The sequence below is a fragment of the Molothrus aeneus genome, chromosome 3 (assembly GCF_037042795.1).
Source record: "Molothrus aeneus isolate 106 chromosome 3, BPBGC_Maene_1.0, whole genome shotgun sequence".
Taxonomy (NCBI): Eukaryota; Metazoa; Chordata; class Aves; order Passeriformes; family Icteridae; genus Molothrus; species Molothrus aeneus.
In genome coordinates this window covers 32450117-32456794 of record NC_089648.1, presented here as the reverse complement: position 1 = coordinate 32456794, position 6678 = coordinate 32450117, and positions in this window count along the sequence as shown.

Genomic DNA, 6678 nt, shown 5'->3' with positions numbered 1-6678 from the left:
TGTATCAGCAATACACTTTTAATGATTTTTATGCTCAGTTTGATTATTCAAATGAAACAGACAAAGTATTTTTGTTTGAAGTTACTAAAAATTGAAAACAAGCAGTAGCTTGAAAATGATAATTTTTAGAGTATATATCTGGCATTTATAGGCCACAGAAGCCATACAGTGCTAATCTCAAGCAATTATTCCTCAGAGGTTATTTGGAAGGGGAAGGTAAGGCTCTCTCTTTCTCCCCATTTTTATTTTTTATTCTTTGACTGTGGGTAGAATTGTTTTTTAAACATCCCATGTTAAAAGTTCTTGAACTTTCTTGCAGCCAAAATAATGATGTAATTATTTCAGTTGTCATTCCCAAAGACTTCCTTTTGTTCTAATAAGAAATGCAAAGTAGGATGCAGTATTGGCTCATTATCTAAATGGAGATTTCATTCCTTGATATTTCACCTGCTATCAAGAAACCTCCTGGTACATTCAGCTTTTCTAAGTGGCAGAGGGGAATTTCAGAATTAAATTTAAATTATCTCTGAAAGTTGTGGGAATTGCTGCATGCAAAGTCTTAGCTGAAAGCATACCAGACATCTTGTTAATTTCTATTAAAATACCCTCTGCTTGCATCATTTCTATTTATCTTATCACAGTTGGGCACCATTTTAATAATAGCAGGTGAATGCTCCATTTATAAAATGAACTACTTTGCAGATGTTCAAAATCCATCCCAAATGCCAAACTCCTGTGCATGCCTGTTCTTTAAGTTGCCTTACTGCTCTGCCTTGTTCTTGGAAAGTCTCAGCAGCAGACAGGGAAAACAACTTTCAGATTACTGTTGACAGACCAGCAAGAGGGCTGTGCAGGTAAAACTGAATTGGTAGCCAGTCTTTGTAAATACTTGTGTGACTGTGCCTTATGAACAAAGTAGTTTGATCATGAAGGTTGTTTAAAAAATCCTTGGTGAATACAAGTTTAATTAGGGCTTGGGTTTCTTTCAGTCTTACGTCAAATGCTTAACATCATTATTGAAACATACAGTTAATTGGAACATTTAAGTATATACTTTCTCCCTAAGGTAAACATAGTAATTAGCTTCTGAATACAAATGCCTAAGTTGCATCTTAGTTCTGTAAGATAGTTGTAATGAAAAAAGCCCATAACTGGAAGAGCTTTGAGGAAATTGGTCAGCCATTTTGCTCAGCATAATGTTATTAAATATCTTATCTTGAAAACACTTCACATGTAAATTGTATAATGTATTTCAAAATAAAGTTTCTAATTAAAATGGGAATTTCTGTGCCTACTAGTAATAACCAGCAATGACAGTTCAGAAATCCTCCACTCAGAGAGAATTTAAAGCTTTGTGAAACCTGTTGTAACTCAAAAAGCCTTTGTAAAAGCTTTTTTTTTTTTTTAAGCAGGAAATACCTGATTTCAAAAGAACTCACTTTTTTTTTTTTTTTTCCCCTTTTGGTGGGCTTGGAAGGAGTTGGTTTCAGTGCTCTCTTTCCTGGTGTGTTTAAGATGTGTCAGGAGGAAAAGCAGAATCTTCTGAAAAATCTTCACTCAAGACTGTTAATTCATTATTTTAGCTATACCACACATTTTATTCTAATTTAAATGTACATTTGTATATAGCAAGTTGGAACAAAAAGTTCTGATGTAGACAATACTGAATATTAAGTCCTATTCACTTCTCTGGAGATTTCTTCTATGCATAGGATGCCTGAGCTTTCACCACTCTTTTGGTGCAGGAAATCCAGCCAGGGACATGATTCTCATTTTAAAATTTTGGCATTTTAGAGAAATGTTCACTGTATGACATAGTTGATTAAAATACTCCTCTGTTTTTCTGTTCTCATGTTGTTCACAAAGGAGCTGTATGTATTTTGTTCCTCTTAAATACTGCCTAAAAAGTTTTTTTTCAATACTATCTACTGAGTTTTCAGTTCTTCAGTTCAATGTTTTTCACACTGAAGTGGCACAGGAGGTCTGCCACTGCTTTGTGTTTAGATCAGCAGAAGTAGGAGGAAGCAGAGGCAGAAGCAGCATCGTTCTGTGGGGCAGTGAATGCCTCTGGGGACATGGGGAGCACCTCCTGCTTTGAAACCCTTGTGGCATGGGGTGGGTTGGGTGTAGCTGCTCCAGCTCTCAGCCTTTGTCAAGTTGTAATGACACTTTGGATGTATTTGTTTATTTTAAAGGTCACTACTGGAGTGGCTTTGATCCAGTGTTCTCATTTAAGCTGGACTTCTACTCCAGTGCAGTTCTCTTTTCTCAGTGCCCTGAGAAATGTTGAGTTTGCCTTCAATTTTTTAGACAGTTCTTGCTCACTGCTTCCCAGTCAGGGGCTTGTTGCTGTGTCTGAAGAGTCTTGCATATTCCTTTAGGCTTTACTTGGGAATTTTGGATTGACATGTCAAGTAGTAAAATGGGGGAAGGGAGAGGAGGGTGTTTGACACCTGCACACAGTCTCACAGTACTTCAGCTTGTTGTTTCTGTACCTGTAGGGTTTTTCCATTTCCTGTTTCTAATTTTCCCTTTATTCCCTCAGGAAAAACAAAAATCTGCATCAAAGGAAGCTTGGCTCTGAAATGGTCACCATGATTTGCTGTTGCTATTTCCTCAGGCTGAGTTGTGCTAACTAACATCTGATCCATTCTCAAAAAATTGCCAGAACTATTGTGTTTCTGGAGAAGTGTTTACAGTCCCTTTGCCTTCCTACATCATTGGCAAAACTTCCTAAAAGTTAGCCTTGAAAATATCTTTAGTGTGACCAAGTATGAATTTGGAGGTCCAGTGCATGTCAAAGCTGAGATGTTTTGGGTTAGGATCCTCAGGGTAGCCAGATGGCCTTTTCAATAGATGGTTGCAAAACATGACTTGGAAATAGTCTGTAGGGGTGAAATTACTTTATTCTCTCAGTAATGCACAATCTATTGTCTCTAAAGTTTGTTTTATTTCATTTTTTTTCCTTATTTGATTTTGCCTAATTCTGTAAACAATTTCTCCCTACAGACAACTCGCAGATACCTAATGTCATTTGGGGGTTATTTTATGCCAGGATTAGCTGAAAACTCAGTGTTTGTTTCTTCATGTCTTTTCTGGTGCCTATTTAGTATGTGCATTCCCTACTGCCAGGGTCTGAGGCATCTCTCCCATTGCTTATGCCCCAGGAATGAAATGCTGTGCTACTGATATATCCAAATTAAGAAAGCAATTATGTCTGTTTGTTTTCTTGCAGGTTGCAGGAGGGTGTGTTGGTTGGATCTCTTTGGAAGGGGCAGAGAAATGAGGAGAAGGAAACGGTTGTTTTTCACGTTTGATGTCAGCAGCTGTTCTGTCACCCTGCTTGGGAGTTGACATGCTGCCAAGTACTGTCCAGTGCAGCTGTCAGTCAGGTGCACTGGTGGGCAGCCTGGTACTGCTACATCAAAGAGAAGACATGCTGGAGGTATCTTGTCAAGTAGAGCTCAGTTTGTTGAAATTCAGGGTGAGAATCCTATGCTGAAATCTTTAGGATTAGAAGGTAAATAGAGGCATCTCTGCCTTTTCACAAAGGTGACAGATGGACCTCCCTACCTCCCTTCTAAGCTGACGTGTTTGGTTCTTGGTGGATTTAAGAGAAGATAATTTAAATAATTTTCTCAATCCTGTAATTTTGATTGATATAAAAATGTATTCTATATAAACACTTTGAGATACCTTTTTCAAAGCTTGTGGAGCCCAAATTATTTTATTATTAATGGAAAACAAAAATATATACTAATTCTAGTAGTTGTGTTTAAATCTCATTAAAAAAATTAGCCAGGGCCTCAAATTATGCAGTAAGGGAAGCCAGTAAGGAAACTTTAGACTTGAGTGATCTAATATCTGCTCTGTATATGACAAAGACCTAAATGACAGGAAGAATAAAACATTGTGTTAAATATCAAACTAAGAACTCTACAAACCTAAACTTCTCAGATTTCTTTTTTCCTCTAGTGAGATTTTAAAAAGGGAGAAATTACTTTCCTGGGCCTGTGACTGTAACTTCACAAGACTGAAAACTGCAGTGCTATGAAGTCCCTTTTTTGGTAAAAGGTGTTTATTTTTCTGCTGAACTCATGCAGCAGAAAGTGGAGTTTTGGCATCTTAGTGCCTGGGCCACAGAGGCTTGTCTGGGCTCCTGATCTGTGTGGGCAGGGAAAACTATCCCCTGGGATTTGTTGGCTGAGACTTCAACTACTTTTCATTTGTCTCCAGAATGGTTATAAAGATTTTGAAAAGTGAGCCCTTTAGCTCTGCTATGATGAATAAGTATTGAACTCATGCGTATTTTCTACTGGTAAAATTGATTTTTCTTTATGATCGCAGTCCAAAGAGCTGGTGTTACAAAGAATCTGTCAGTAAGATATCTGCTGTAAAGGGGTGGTCTGGAAATGCAGTCTGGCCTCACAACTGCTTTCAGGGAGAAAGCACATTGCTGCATTGTAAGGAGTGGTTTTCTGTTTGCAGAGCTGCAATGTAACCAAATGGTGCTTTCAAGCTGTTCTGAAATAAACTATCTTGGTTGTTGTCTGTAAGCACATAGCTCTGGAATGGGCTCAGGGTTCTATCCACCAGACAGGCAGCATGGCAATGTGATGCATTATTTCCAAGTCAACTGCAAAGCACTGGGCTGATGGGGATAAAATAATTCTATTTAAGTGGAAAGCAGGTATGTTGTGGCAGGTGTAAATCTCCTTTATGGAGACTACGTGAGCAGTCTCATCTTCATTTAAAGAAAAAAATGAATCCAAACGGCAGGAACCCAAACAGCTGCCCAAGACTTAAAAAAGAAAAAGCAAAAGCCATCCCGAGTGTGAGTGCGAGGAGCAGGAGAAGCCGGGCAGGGCAGGGCAGGGCTGGCTGGCGCTAGGTGTCAGTGTGGGAGCGCAGCCGCCGGCACTGACAGCAGCAGCAGCAGCAGCTGCTGTGATGTGAGAAATACCAGATACAGCCCTGCCTTTTCTAGTTTGTCCTGAGCTTCTTGCCCATATCCAAAAGCCCCTTTTCCAACAGCCTCTGTGTTTTAAATGCAAATTGTTAATTATAAGTTAGTTTGGAGATCATCACCTATCGCTGGCCAGGGGCTATATACAAATTACAAATGGGACGGGACTGCTAGGAACGTGCCTTGAGCTGTTTTATTTTCCAGCATCAGTCTCATTACATGGTTATGACAATGGGAAGATGCCATCAGCTCACATCTCAGGCAGCAGACTAAGAACTTAATGTTACAACTTACTTTTATAAGTTTTTTGACCAATCACAGCTGCCTTTTGCGGCTTTCCCAAAACCCTTTCATTTTATAGATTCCCACAGTCATCTACTGAGTTACCTCTGTCACAACCTGCAGGAAAAATGGTAACAGCATCTGTTATGTGTAAATGTTTCAGTTGAAAAAGCTCATCACCAAACACTCCAGGAGAAGCAATGGCACAGCTCCCACTGTGCCTCTGCTGTAAGCAGTCCAGGTTTTGTGAGTCCTGCACAAATTGCTGCCCTTGGTCTGTGGGGTGTTTCAGGAAGGCTGTTCTTCAGTTCAAGACAACATGGCAGCCTGGGTTCCAAGCTGTGTGAGGGAAGGATTTCTCCCAAGCTCTGCTGTAAGTGGCACTGCAGTTGGAAAGTGTTCAACACGTGCTCCTGCTGCTGTAAAAGGTGGTGGCCAGGGTGTGATGGGTTTTGGCATCATGGGCTCACAGGGCAGCTGGAGCTGTTGTCCTGCCTGAGCTGGGGACAGCAGGAGGGATGTGAGCATCCTCTGGCATGTCCCACCCTTGCACCCCAAGACCTGGTCCCTGTGTTTGGTGTAGCCTGGCAAGTGGAGGGTTCCCCCCATGGAGATGAGGGATGCCCACTGAGCCGAATATCTTTGAGCATCCTACATCTGCACAAATACTTGTTTTTTCAAAGCTTGCAAAAATACCTCTGCATCTGACTGAGCTCTCACTGAAGTCAATGGGAGATGGATCAAACTTCACATTCTTAAGGAGACTGGGAACTGCTCAAGAAAGTGGTGAGGGAGGCAGGTCTCAGCTGTTGTAACCTGTGGAAAGTCTGTGGGAGGAGGGTGCTGGCTGCCCATGCAGTGGAACAAAAGCAGAGATGAAGAAGATGCACTCAAATCATATCTGGAGATAAATGTCCATGCTGTCTAGCCCTAAGCAGAAGTTTTGTTTATCTGATCTTCAGTTAATTTTATAAGATTCTTCTGCTCACTAAAAAAGAATAGGAGTCAAGCTGCTGGGGTTTTTTAATTTTTTTAAAGCACATCTTGATTTTCTTGACATATGAGTTTTTCCATGACCAGAGTTTTTTAGCTAACCTCATCTTTATCTGAGAGAGAAATCTCAGGCCAGATCCAGCTTAATTTATACTTAAACAGCATTCCAGAATAAAGTCAGAAGGTGAGGGTCCAAAAAGTCACACTGGAAAAGACAAAAATAGAAAAGAAAAAAGAGAACATCCACTTCTTTTTTTCCCCCAACTGTCTCTAACTGGAACAGTGAAGAAATTTTGAAATTTATATATTTTTTATATTTATATTTTTTTATAACCTTTCCATGCTGGGTTGTTTTTATCACTGGAGAGCATCTGGGCCCTGGCAGCTGCTGATGTGCTAGAGTGTGCCATCACTAGTCCGTACCAAGGAATGCAGAC